Source organism: Rhinolophus hipposideros, assembly GCF_964194185.1.
Source record: "Rhinolophus hipposideros genome assembly, chromosome: X".
Taxonomy (NCBI): Eukaryota; Metazoa; Chordata; class Mammalia; order Chiroptera; family Rhinolophidae; genus Rhinolophus; species Rhinolophus hipposideros.
The window spans coordinates 25,461,345-25,475,479 of NC_138046.1; positions in this window are offsets into that span (position 1 = coordinate 25,461,345).

Consider the following 14,135-nt stretch of genomic DNA (forward strand, 5'->3'; position numbering starts at 1 on the left):
ATTAGGTACATTCTGCACTGTAGCTGGATTCAGCACAGGTCATTTTTTTTCTAGTCTATTAGAATAACTCCCTTTGGGACCAGAAGATTGCTCACCTTATTCAACTTTGCTCACATTTTCAAAGATTTATGAAGCACTTCCTACACGGTTGTTTCTCTATTGGAGGTGGGATGTTGTTGGGAGACAGGAAGGCATGCCTATAGCTAGCCTATTCCTGTAGAAAGTAAATCAAGGTGGACTAGGTGCACATATCTGGTTTCTCCTTCAGCCCAATTCCCATAAATGGCAGAAAATACACATTTGAAATTAATATCTCTAAAAAGGAAATTAAAAATGAGTATAATTTGTGTGACATAAATTTTGAGGAATCATTTTAGTTTTAAGTTTGAGACAATAAAATTAATGGAGAAAAGTACAGCCTAAAATATACATAGCAGGGGATGGCTGAATAAGGTGGGCATGACAAAAGATGATCTCCAAGCCCAGAGAAAAGAGATACAGGTAGTTTGCGGAAGCCATGGGAAAATCATGATTTGTTAAACTACCCCATTTCGAGCAGCTGAGTGGTTTCATCCTTCATTACACTCTGCCTAACTGTGTCAGGTAGTGGGTAGCATAGGTATTTATCCCGGGACAGAACAATTATTATGGATGCTTGGGCTAGAGAAGCAATGCAGGGATCCAAGTGGTTGGCCGTACCCAGGAGAAACAGGAAGCCTCCATGCCCCAAAAATGAACACTTACACACTCTACTCAGCAGTATGCCCTGTCCCTTCTCAAACTCTTGATAAGTGTGCAGGCTGTGAGAAAAAGGAACATCTAGGGACAAACAGGGGTTTTCAAATCCCAAGGTTATAACTAAACAAAAATCCAAAAACAAACATTTGGGGAAAACAAGCACCACAGAATAGAATCACCCAACTCAAGAATCAGGATTAATGCCGAAGGAAATAAATAAGAATTAAAGAATTACAAAGAAAATTGAAAGGAAAATTGATCTAGCAAACAATAACAGTATAAAATTTATCAGAGTTGAGGAAAGACAAAAATCTTCAAGTGAAAATCAATTACTGGGAAAACTAGCTTAATAAAAAGGTATCCATACCTAAATCACATTATGGTAAAATTTCAAAACACCAAGGATAGAGAAAACAACACCTGTGAAAATTTCCAAAGCAATAAGTAGGCTGTCTACAAGGAATGAGAATCAAGCTAGCATCAGATAACTGATTGGCAATATTCAATGTTAGGCTTAACTTCAAATTGATGAGAAAAAATAATTTGGAGGTAAAGATATTATACACAGAAAAACTAACATTTAACTTGGAGGATTTGGAGCTGTGCAAAATGAAAGTATTTTTCATTGGGCATGCAGACCGGTGTATTTCACCAACAGAAGTTTATCTTTGAGTGAATCACTGGAGGATGTACTCCAGTAAAATGAAAAATGAACTCAAGGGGATGATGTGCAATAAAATAAACAATGATCAAAGGAGACAGTAAAAATTATAATGAAGTGTAAGTAATTATTGATTGAAAAAAATAATAAGAATAAGAATATGAAACCCAGATGATCTCTACATGGAAACTTAAGGGGTTTAGGAGAAAAGAGTAAAGAAAGGTAAGCTATTGCTATGGTAGTGGTCCTTTTTTTTTTTTTTTAAATTAATTTTATTGGGGTGACAATTGTTAGTAAATTTACATAGATTTCAGGTGTACAATTCTGTATTACATCGTCTATAAATCCCATTGTGTGTTCAACACCCAGAGTCAGTTCTCTTTCCATCACCATATATTTGATCCCCTTTACCCTCATCATCCACCCCCCACCCCCTTACCCTCTGGTAACCACTAAATTATTGTCTGTGTCTATGAGTTTTTGTTTCTCATTTGTTTGTCTTGTTCTTTTTGGTTTATATACCACATATCAGTGAAATCATAGGGTTCTCTGCTTTTTCTGTCTGACTTGTTTCACTTAGCATTATTCTCTCGAGATCCATCCATGTTGTCACAAATGCTCCTGTATCATCTTTCCTTAACGCCGAATAGTATTCCATTGTGTATATGTACCACAACTTCTTTATCCATTCATCTATCGAAGGACATTTTGGTTGTTTCCATGTCTTGGCCACCGTAAACAAAGCTGCAATGAACATTGGCGTACACGTGTCTCTATAGAGAAATGCTTTTACATTTTTGGGGTAGATACCCAGGAGAGCGATTGCTGGGTCATATGGTAATTCTATTCGTAATTTCTTGAGGAACCTCCACACTGCCTTCCATAGCGGCTGCACCAGTCTGCATTCCCACCAACAGTGTATGAGAGTTCCTTTTTCTCCACAGCCTCTCCAACATTTGTTACTATTTGTTTTGTTGATGAAAGCCATTCTGACTGGGGTGAGGTGATATCTCATTGTGGTTTTCATTTGCATTTCTCTGATGATTAGCGATGTTGAGCATTTTTTCATATGTCTATTTGCCATTTGTATATCCTCTTTGGAGAAATGTATCTTCAGGTTCTCTGTCCATTTCTCAATTGGGTTGTTTGTTTTTTTGTTGTTGAGTTTCATGAGTTCCTTGTATATTTTGGATATTAGCCCCTTATCAGAGGAACTGTTTGCGAAAATCTTCTCCCATTCAGTTGGTTGCCTCATTATTTTGTCAATAGTTTCTTTTGCTGTGCAGAAGCTTTTCAGTTTCATATAATCCCATTTGTTTATTTTAGTTTTTACTTCCATTGCCTTTGGAGTCAAATTCATAAAATGCTCTTTGAACCCAAGGTCCATAAGTTTAGTACCTATGTTTTCTTCAATGCAGTTTATTGTGTCAGGTCTTATGCTTAAGTCTTTGATCCATTTTGAATTAATTTTGGTACATGGTGACAGATAGCAGTCCAGTTTCATTCTTTTGCACGTAGCTATCCAATTCTGCCAGCACCATTTATTGAAGAGGCTGTCTTTCGTCCATTGTATGTTTTTAGCTTCTTTGTCAAAAATTATCTGTCCATATTTATGTGGTTTTATTTCTGGGTTCTCAATTCTATTCCATTGGTCTATGTGTCTGTTTTTCCGCCAATACCAAGCTGTTTTGATTATTGTAGCCCTGTAGTACAAGGAAAAATCAGGGAGTGTGATACCTCCAGTATTGTTCTTTTTTTTTAATATTGCTTTGGCTATTCGGGGTCTTTTGTGGTTCAAAACAAATCTGATGATTTTTTGTTCTATTTCTTTAAAAAACGCCATTGGGATTTTAAAGGGGATTGCATTAAATCTGTATATGGCTTTGGGTAATATGGCCATTTTAACTATGTTGATTCTTCCAATCCATGAGCACGGAATGTCTTTCCATTTCTTTGTGTCTTCTTCAATTTCTTTCAAAAATGTCTTATAGTTTTCAGCATATAAATCCTTCACATCCTTGGTTAAGTTTATTCCTAGGTATTTTATTCTTTTTGCTGCAATTGCAAAAGGAATTGTTTTTTCTATCTCTTTTTCTGAGATTTCATTGTTGGTATATAGGAAAGCAATGGACCTTTGTACGTTGATTTTGTAGCCAGCAACTTTACTATATTCATTGATTGTTTCTAATAGCTTTTTGGTGGAGTCTTTAGGGTTTTCTATGTATAGCATCATGTCATCTGCAAAGAGTGACAATTTAACTTCTTCATTCCCGATTTGGATGCCTTTTATTTCTTTCTCTTGCCTGATAGCTCTGGCGAGGACTTCCAACACTATGTTGAAAAGCAGAGGTGATAGGGGACAACCTTGTCGTGTTCCTGAATGTAGAGCAAAGGGCTTCAGCTTTTCACCATTAATTATGAGATTAGCTGAGGGCTTGTCGTATATGGCCTTTATTATGTTGAGGTATTTTCCTTCTATTTTCGTAAGTGTTTTAATCATAAATGGATGTTGTATCTTATCAAATGCTTTTTCTGCATCAATTGATAGAATCATATGATTTTTGTCCTTTATTTTGTTTATGTGATGTATCACATTGATGGATTTGCGAATGTTGAACCATCCTTGTGCCCCGGGGATGAACCCCACTTGGTCGTGATGAATAATCTTTTTAATGCATTGTTGTATTCGATTTGCTAGAATTTTGTTTAGGATTTTAGCATCTGTATTCATCAGAGATATAGGTCTGTAGTTTTCTTTTTTTGTGTTGTCCTTACCAGGTTTTGGTATCAGGGTAATGTTGGCCTCATAAAATGAGTTAGGGAGTACTGACTCTTCTTCAATTTTTTGGAAGAGTTTGAGCAGGATTGGTATTAGATCCTCTTTGAAGGTTTGGTAGAATTCACTGGTGAAGCCATCTGGTCCAGGACTTTTGATTTTGGGAAGGTTTTTGATGACTGATTCAATTTCCTTACTGGTGATCGGCCTGTTAAGATTTTCCAGTTCTTCATGATTCAGCCTTGGAAGGCTATATGTTTCTAAGAACTTGTCCATTTCTTCTAAGTTATTAAATTTGGTGGCATATAGTCCTTCATAGTATTCTTGGATAATCCTTTGTATTTCTGTGGTGTCCGTGATAACTTCCCCTTTTTCATTTCTGATTTTGTTAATTAGTGTCTTCTCTCTTTTTATCTTAGTGAGTCTAGCCAAGGGTTTGTCGATTTTGTTAATCTTTTCAAAGAACCAGCTTTTTGTCACATTAATTTTTTCTATTGTCTTTTTGTTCTCTATTTCATTTAGTTCTGCTCTGATTTTTGTTATTTCCTTTCTTCTGCTGACCTTGGGTTTCGCTTGTTCTTCTTTTTCTAGTTTTTTAAGGTGTAACATGAGGTTATTTATTTGGGATTTTTCTTGTTTCTTGAGATAGGCCTGTAATGATATAAATTTCCCTCTTAAAACTGCTTTCATGGCATCCCAAAAATTTTGGTAGGATGTATTTTCATTGTCATTTGTTTCTATGTATCTTTTGAGCTCTACTCTAATTTCTTCTTTGACCCAGTCGTTCTTTAAAAGTATGTTGTTTAATCTCCATGTATTTGTGTTTTTTCCTGCTTTCTTTTTGCAGTTGATATCCAATTTCAAAGCTTTGTGATCAGAGAATATGCTTGGTATGATTTCAATCTTCTTAAATTTGCTGAGGCTGATTTTGTGTCCCAATATATGGTCTATCCTTGAGAAAGTTCCATGTACACTAGAAAAGAATGTATAGTCTGATGTTTTAGGATGAAGTGCTCTATATATGTCAATTATGTCCAATTCATCTAATGTGTCATTTAGGGCTGAGATTTCATTATTTATCTTCTGTTTGGATGATCTATCCATAGCTGTCAATGATGTATTTAAGTCCCCTAGTATAATTGTGTTTTGGTCAATTTCTCCCTTTAGTTCTGTTAGTAGTTGCTTGGTATATTTCGGTGCTCCCTGATTGGGGGCATAAATATTGATGACTGTTATGTCTTCTTGTTGTATAGTCCCCTTTACCATTATGAAATGTCCATCTTTGTCTCTTGTTATCTTTTTCACCCTGAAATCTGTTTCATCGGAAATCATTATGGCTACACCTGATTTTTTCTGGGTACCATTTGCTTGGAGTGTCAATTTCCACCCTTTCACTTTGAGTCTATGCTTGTCCTTGTAGCTGAGATGTGTCTCTTGTAGGCAGCATATGGTTGGGTTTAGTTTCTTGATCCAATCTGCTACTCTGTGTCTCTTTATTGGTGAGTTCAGTCCATTTACATTTAGGGTGATTATTGATATGTGAGGATTTCCTGTCATTTTGTCTTTAAGTTTCTGGTAAGGCTGTGTCTCCATTGTTTCTTTGCCTTTTTGTTGTTGTCTGTTATTTCTGTGTGGTACTATTCTATGATGTTTCCCTCTGTTTCTTCTTTTATTACAGTATATATTTCAGATTTGGATGTTTTTTGAGTGGTTACCCTTGAGTTTATGTAAAAGAAAGTTTGATATTTAGAGTATTCCAGTTTCTTCAGTACGCTTACTTTCTCTATTCCCATATTCCAGTTCAGGCCTTTACGCTCCCCCTTTTTATGTTTCGGTTGCCACAAGTTGTCCCTGTTGATGGTGGTCTAATAGCCTCCTTTAGTATTTCTTGTAGTGCAGGTCGTTTATTAGAAAATTCCCTCAGCTTCTGGATGTCTGGAAAGGTCTTTATTCCTCCTTCATATCTAAAGGAGATCTTTGCTGGATATATTATTCTTGGCTCATGATTTCTCTCTTTCAATAGTTTGAATATTTGGTTCCATTCCCTCCTAGCTTGTAGAGTTTCTGCTGAAAAATCTGATGATAATCTAATGGGCTTTCCTTTGTAAGTTACCGTCTTCTTTTCCCTGGCTGCCTTGAGGATTCTTTCTTTATCATTGATTTTAGACAGCTTCAATACAATGTGCCTTGTTGAAGGCCTGTTGGGATTGAGGTAATTAGGTGTTCTATTTGCTTCTTGGATTTGAGGATCCAGTTCTGTCCACAAGTTTGGGAAGTTCTCATCGATGATTTGTTTGAATATATTCTCTGTTCCCTTCCCTCTTTCTTCTCCTTCTGGTATACCCATTATTCTTATATTGCTCTTTCTGATGGAGTCAGAAAGTTCTTGTAGAGTTCTTTCATTTCTTTTAAGTCTCAAGTCTCTTTCTTCTTCCCTCTGTGTAAATTCCAGGTTCCTATCTTCGAGGTCACTGATTCTTTCCTCCCTCTGGTCAACTCTACTACCTAAGCTGGATATTTTATTGTTAATTTCTTCTATTGAGTTCTTAATCTCCAGAAATTCTATTTGGTTCTTTTTCAAGATTTCAATCTCTTTTGTAAAATGCTCATGGTGTTCTTTGATTGTGTTTCTGAGTTCATTAAACTGCCTTTCTGTGTTTTCTTGCATCTCGTTCAGTTTTTTCAGAATTGCGATCTTGAATTCTCTGTCATTTAAATCACAAAGGTCCATATCTCTAAGTTCCTTTTCTGGAGACTTTTCACTTTCTTTCTGAGCTATCTTGTTGCCTTGGTTATTCATGGCAATCACTGATTTACTATTTCTCTTCCTAGACATCTACAGGAGTGTCTTCTGCAACAGGTTGATAGGTATGCGAAGAGCTTTTGGAGTTCCAAAGCTCTTTCTGCACCAGATTCAGAGCCCGTTTGTTTCAGCAGTTCTGTTTACTGCTGCAGGGATCCGCCCAGATAGGTGGGGCCAGGGGCGGGGTGAGTTGTGAGAGGTGGCCCAGAGCAATGGCAGCGACCACCACCACAGCCAGTCCTGCTTCCACAGCTCCCTCCCCTTTGCCGGAACTAGTTGAGCTGCGAATCTGTGTCTGTGGTCCACATTTCTCAGAGCAGCAAATATTCTGTCCTTTGATCCGACACTGCTACTTCATCGCTTCTAGCACAGGGCAGGTGGGGGCGGGGCGAGCTCTGGGAGGGTAGGGAGGGGGCGGCTAGTCTCCGTGCCTAAGGCTTCCGTTCTCCGCTCGGCAGTGAGGGCTTAAACCACCGATTTCAGCCCTCTTCCCTCAGTCTTTGCTCCGAGGTCTGCCGTGAGCGAGCGTTGGGTTCAGCGGTTTTGTATGCTGCCCCCTCAGCCCTGTGGGCCGTAAGCGGAGCCCTAGCAGTCCGAGTCCTTCCCTCTCCCGCAGCTGCGGAAGATCCGGGCGCAGCCTCCGAGCACTGAGCTAGGTCTGTGTCCTGCGCCCGCGCGGCTCCGTCTCCGCACTTCTCCTCTCCCTCCTCCCCCGCTCGTGCGATTCACCCACCTGGAGGTGAATTCAGTAGTCGGCCTCTTCGTCTTGCCTGTCTGCTGTGCAAGGAGTCCTTTGTGGAGTTATTGTTGTCCGATTCGTTGTAAATTCCAGGGGAGCGTTACGGAGGCTCACTTCACGCCGCCATTTTTTTTCCTCTCCATGGTTGTTGTTCTTTTCAGGATGAAGCTATAGATAATTATAAATTCTAGAAATGTATGTTAAAAAAATATTTAAATAAATTTTAAGAAATTAAAGTTAGCAACTAGAATACGTGATGTGAAACTTCCCAAAAAACTAGGGGAGAACAAAAGTAAATGTTATCGTCCAACAAGTTGCTAGAAAGAAGAAAAAAAACAAGAAATCATGACAATTAAATAGGTAAAAGAAGATGGCAAGGATAATCACAAATATCAATGATCATATTAAATCTGAATGAGTTAAGTCTTCTAATTAAAAGAAAAATAATTTCAGGTTGGACAAATAAACAAAATCTATCTGTATCTTGCTTAAAAGAGATACACTTTAAACAAAATGACACATAAAACTTGAAAATAAATTGAGAAAGACACATGAAGAAAATGTTAACAAAAATAAAGTAGGTGTAACAATAGTAATGTCAGGCAAAATGAAATATGGACAAAAATTAAAAGAGACAACAGGGAAAATGTCTGTTCAGATCCTCTGCACATTTTAAATTGGATGGTTGTTGTTGTTGTGTTGTATGTGTTATTTATATATTTTCGATATTAATCCCATATAAGAAATATCATTTGCAAATATCTTCTCCCCGTTGGATGGTTACCTTTTTGTTTTGTTGAATGGATTCCTTTAGTATGCAGAAGATTTTTAGTTTGATGTAGTATAGACATTATTCCAAAGGAAACATACAGATGACAAACAGACGTATGCAAAGGTGCTCAACATCACTAATTATTAGTGAAATGCAAGTCAAAACCACAATGAGATATCACCTCACGCCTGTTAGAATGGCTATTATCAAAAAGACAAGAAATAACAAATACTGGGGAGGATGTGGACAAAAGGGAACACTCATGCACTATTGGTGAGAATGTAAATTGGTGCAGCCACACTGGAAAACAATATGGAGGTTCCTCAAAAAATGAAGAATAGAACTACCATATGAGGTCTGATAATTAGGTTCACGAACTTGTTGCAAACATGTTGCTAACCTTTTTTTATCAGAGGGATTATGCATTATGAATTTGTACCAACTGGACAAACAGTTAACCAAGTTTACTATTTGGAAGTGCTGAAAAGGCTGCATGAAAAAGTTAGATGACCTGAACTTTTTGCCAACAATTCATGGCTCTTGCATCACTACAATGCACCAGCTCACACGGCACTGTCTGTGAGGGAGTTTTTAGGCAGTAAACAAATACCTGTATTGGAACACCCTCCCTACTCACCTGATCTGGCACCCAATGACTTCTTTCTTTACCTGAAGATAAAGGAAATATTGAAAGGAAGACATCTTGATGACATTCAGGACATCAAGGTTAACATGATGACACCTGTGATGGCCATTCCAGAAAAAGAGTTCCAAAATTGCTTTCAAGGGTGGAGTAGGCACTGGTGTTAGTGCATCGCCTTCCCAAGGGGTGTACTTTAAAGGTGACCATAGTGATATTCATCAGTGAGGCATGTTGCACTTTTTCTAGGATGAGTTTGTGAACTTAATTGTTGGTCCTAGTATAATGGAATACTATTCAGCCATAAAAAGATGTAATATTGCCATTTGTGACAAAATGGATGAATTTTGAGGGTATTATGCTAACTGAAATAAATCAGACTGAAAAGGACAGAAACCACATGACTTCACTCATATGAGAAAATAAAACAAAAAAAGTAAAAAAAAACAGTGAAAACAAAACAAAAACAAATTAATAGATACAGACAATAGTTTGGTGGTTACCAGAGGGAAGAACGGTTGGGGAGGGTGAAATGGGTAAAGGAGGTGAAATATTTGGTGATGGATGGAAACTAAACATTTGGTGGAGAGCACACAGTAGAGTATATAGACATTAAATTATAATGTACACCTGCAATTTATATAATGTTATTAACCAATGTTATCCCATTAAAAAAAAAAACAAGAAGGATATTTCATATTGGTATAATCCACTAAGAGGATACACCAATTATTAAACTATTCATAATAATGTAACTTTAATTTGACTATGTATAAGTTTACAAAAATCTCAACAAATTAGGAAAAGCAGAGAACATCAAAGCTACATACTCTAAACATGTATCAATAGAATTGGAAATTAGTAACAAAGGTTGGTTAACAAAAAAAATTAAGAAATACTACATACAATTTTAAAGTTCCTTCTAAAAAATATCAAAATAAAAATTGCAAACTATTTAGAAATAAACAATAATTGAAGCACTATATAGAAAACCCTATGGAACATGACCAAAATGGCACTCAAAGGAAATGCCATAGCTTAAATAAATTTATTAGAAAATTCAAGATGTTAGAAAAAGAACAAGGTTTACTCCGATAAAGAGAACATGGATATAAATATAAAAACATAACTTAATAGAAATTATGGGGGGAAAAAGATCAAAATGGCGGAGTGAGGTGAGTCTCTGGCAATCTCCCCTGGAATTTACAAAAAATTGAAAAACTGCAACTCCACAAAAAACTCCCTGCAGAGCAGATAGGCAACAGGAAGAGTCTCACTACTGACTTCACCTAAAGGTAGGCAAATTGCAAGAGCAGGGGAGGAGGGAAGGGAAAAGTGCAGAGACAGAGACGCAAGGGCACAGGACATGGACCTAGCTCAGTGCTCCAAGCTCACTGCATCCTGGAACTACCGCAGCTACGGGAGGGAAGAACTCTGACTGCTAGGGTTCCGTTTATAGCCCACAGGGCTGAGGGGACCTCATATAACACTGCTGAACCAAACACACAAAGCAGAGACCTGGGAACAAAGACTAAGAGAAGGCTGAAAACGGTGGTGTAAGCCCTTAGTGACACAGAGAGCAGATCCTTAGGCACTGAGACTAGCCATCCCCTCCCTACCATCCCAGAGCTCACCTTGCCCCCACCTGCCCAGTACTAGAAGCAGAACAGTAGCAGTGTCAGATCAAAAGAAAAGAATATTTGCAGTTCTGAGAAGTGTGGTCCACAGACAGAGATTCACAGCCAAACTAGTTCCAGCAAAGGAGGGTGGGGGCTGTAGAAGCAAGACCTGCTGTGATGGTGGTTGCCACCATTGCTCTGGGCCAATTCTCACAACTCACCCCACCCATGACCCCACCTATCTGGGCAGATCCCTGCAGGAGTAGACAGAACTGCTAAAACATATAGGCTCCGAATCTGGTGCAGAAGAGATGTGGAACTTCAAAAGCTCTCCATATCCCGACACGGACACATCTCCCTGTGACCCAGGCAAACTTGTAACAAAGTAGAATCCTGCCTTCCAGGAAGTCCCCATTGTGCGAGAAGTGGGACTAGTGCAGAGAAAACATAACACCACAGTGTGTGAGAGAAAAAAAGGTTTCAGTCAGAAAGAACATAAAACACTCTGCAAACACATACTGGAAAACAAAAAAAGAGACCCCTTCCTATCAATCTGTTGCAGAATCCACTCCCGTAGATGTCTAAGAAGAGAAATAACAAATCATTAATTGCCATGAATAACTAAGGCAGCAAGACAGCTCATAAAGAAAGTAAAAAGTGTCCAGACAATGAACATAAAGATATGGAAATATGTGATTTAAATGACAGAGAATTCAAGATTGCAGTTCTGAAAACACTCAACGACATGCAAGAAAACCCAGACAGGCAATTTAATAAACTCAGAAACGCAATCAAAGAACAACATGAGCATTTTACGAAAGAGATTGAAATTTTAAAAAAGAACCAAATGGAATTTCTGGAGATTAAGAACTCAACAGAAGAAATTAAGAATGAAATAACCAGCTTAGGTAGTAGAGTTGACCAGATGGAGGAAAGAATCAGTGACATCGAAGATAGAAACCTGGAAATTACACAGATGGAAGAAGAAAGAGACTTGAGACTTAAAAGAAATGAAAGAACACTACAAGAACTTTCAGAGTCCATCAGAAAGAACAATATAAGAATAATGGGCATTTGTTTGTCTTGTTTTTGGTTTATATACCACATGATGAGAAACAAAAACTCATAGACACAGATAATAGTTTAGTGGTTACCAGAGGTTCAGGGGGGTGGGGGGAGGGAGATGAGGGTAAGGGGGATCAAATATATGGTGATGGAAGGAGAACTGACTCTGGGTGGTGAACACACAATGGGATTTATAGATGATGTAATACAGAATTGCACACCTGAAATTATGTAACTTCATTAACAATTGTCACCCCAATAAATAAATTTAAAAAAAAAAATAATGGGCATACCAGAAGGAGAAGAGAGAAGGGAACAGAGAATATATTCAAACAAATTGTTGATGAGAATTTCCCAAACTTGTGGACAGAACTAGATCCTCGAATCCAAGAAGCAAATAGAACATCTAATTACCTCAATCCCAACAGGCCTTTTCCAAGGCACATTGTATTGAAGCTGTCTAAAATCAACAACAAAGAAAGAATCCTCAAGGCACCCAGGGAAAAGAAGACGGTAATCTACAAAGGAAAGCCCATTAGATCATCGTCACATTTTTGAGGAGAAACTCCACAAGACAGGAGGGAGTGGAACCAAATATTCAAACTATTGATAGAGAGAAATTATGAGCCAAGAATAACATATCCAGCAAAGATATCCTTTACATATGAAGGAGGAATAAAGACCTTTCCAGACATACAGAAGCTGAGGGAATTTTCTAATACATGACCTGCACTACAAGAAATACTAAAGGAGGCTATTCGACCACCATCAACAGGGACAATTTGTGGCACCCAAAACATAAAAAGGGGGAGAGTAAAGGGCTGAATCGGATTATGGGGATGGAGAAAGTAAGTGTGCTGAAGAAACTGGAATACTCTAAATATCAAACTTTCTTTTACATAAACTTAAGGGTAACCACTCAAAAAAAAAATCCAGAACTGAAATATATACCGTAATCAAAGAAGAAACAGAAGGAAACATCATAGAATACCACCACACACAAATAATAGACAACAACAAAAAGGCAAAGAAACAATGGAGAAACAGCCTTACCAGAAAACTAAAGATAGAATGACAAAAAATCCTCACATATCAATAATCACCCTAAATGTAAATGGACTGAACTCACCGTTAAAAAGGCACAGAGTAGCAGATTGGATCCAAAAACTAAACCCAACCATATGCTGTCTCCAAAAACACATCTCAGCTACAAATACAAGCATAGACTCAAAGTGAAAGGGTGGAAATTGACACTCCAATCAAATGGTACCCAGAGAAAATCAGGTGTAGCCATAATGATTTCCGATGAAACAGACTTCAGGGTGAAAAAGATAACAAGAGACAAAAATGGACATTTCATTATGGCAAAGAGGACTATACAACAAGAAGACATAACAGTCATCAATATGTATGCCCCCAATCAGGGAACACCAAAATATACCAAGCAACTAGTAACATAACTAAAGGTAGGAATTTAGCAAAACACAATTATACTATGGGACTTAAATACATTATTGACAGCTATGGATAGATCATCCAAACAGAAAACAAGTAGTGAAATAGCAGCCCTAAATGACACGTTAGATGAAATGGATATCATTGACATTTATAGAGCACTTCATCTAGAACATCAGATTATACATTCTTTTCTAGTGTACATGGAACATTCTCAAGGATAGACCATATATTGGGAAATAAAATCAGCCTCAACTAATTTAAGAAGATTGAAATAATGCCATACATACGCTCTGATCACAAGCCTTTCAAATTGGATATCACCTGTAAAAGAAAGCACACAAAAGGAAAAAACACAAATACATGGAGATTAAACAACATACTTTTAAAGAACGACTGGGTCATAGAAGAAATTAGAGGAGAGATCAAAAGATACATAGAAACAAATGACAATCAAAATACATCCTACTAAAACTTTTGGGATGCAGCGAAAGGAGTTTTAAGAGGGAAATTTCTATCATTACAAGCCTATCTCAAGAAACAAGAAAAATCCCAAATAAATAACCTCATGTTACACCTTAAATAACTAGAAAAAGAAGAACAAGTGAAACCCAAGTCAGCATAAGAAAGGAAATAACAAAAATCAGAGCAAAACTAAATGAAATAGAGAACAAAAAGACAATAGAAATAACTAATGTGACAAAGAGCTGGTTCTTTGAAAAGATTAACAAAATTGACAAACCCTTGGCTATTCTGGCTAAGATAGAAAGAGAGAAGACATTGATAAACAAATTCACAAATGAAAAAGGGGAAGTTATCACGGATGCCACAGAAATACAAAGGATCATTCAAGAATACTATGAGGGA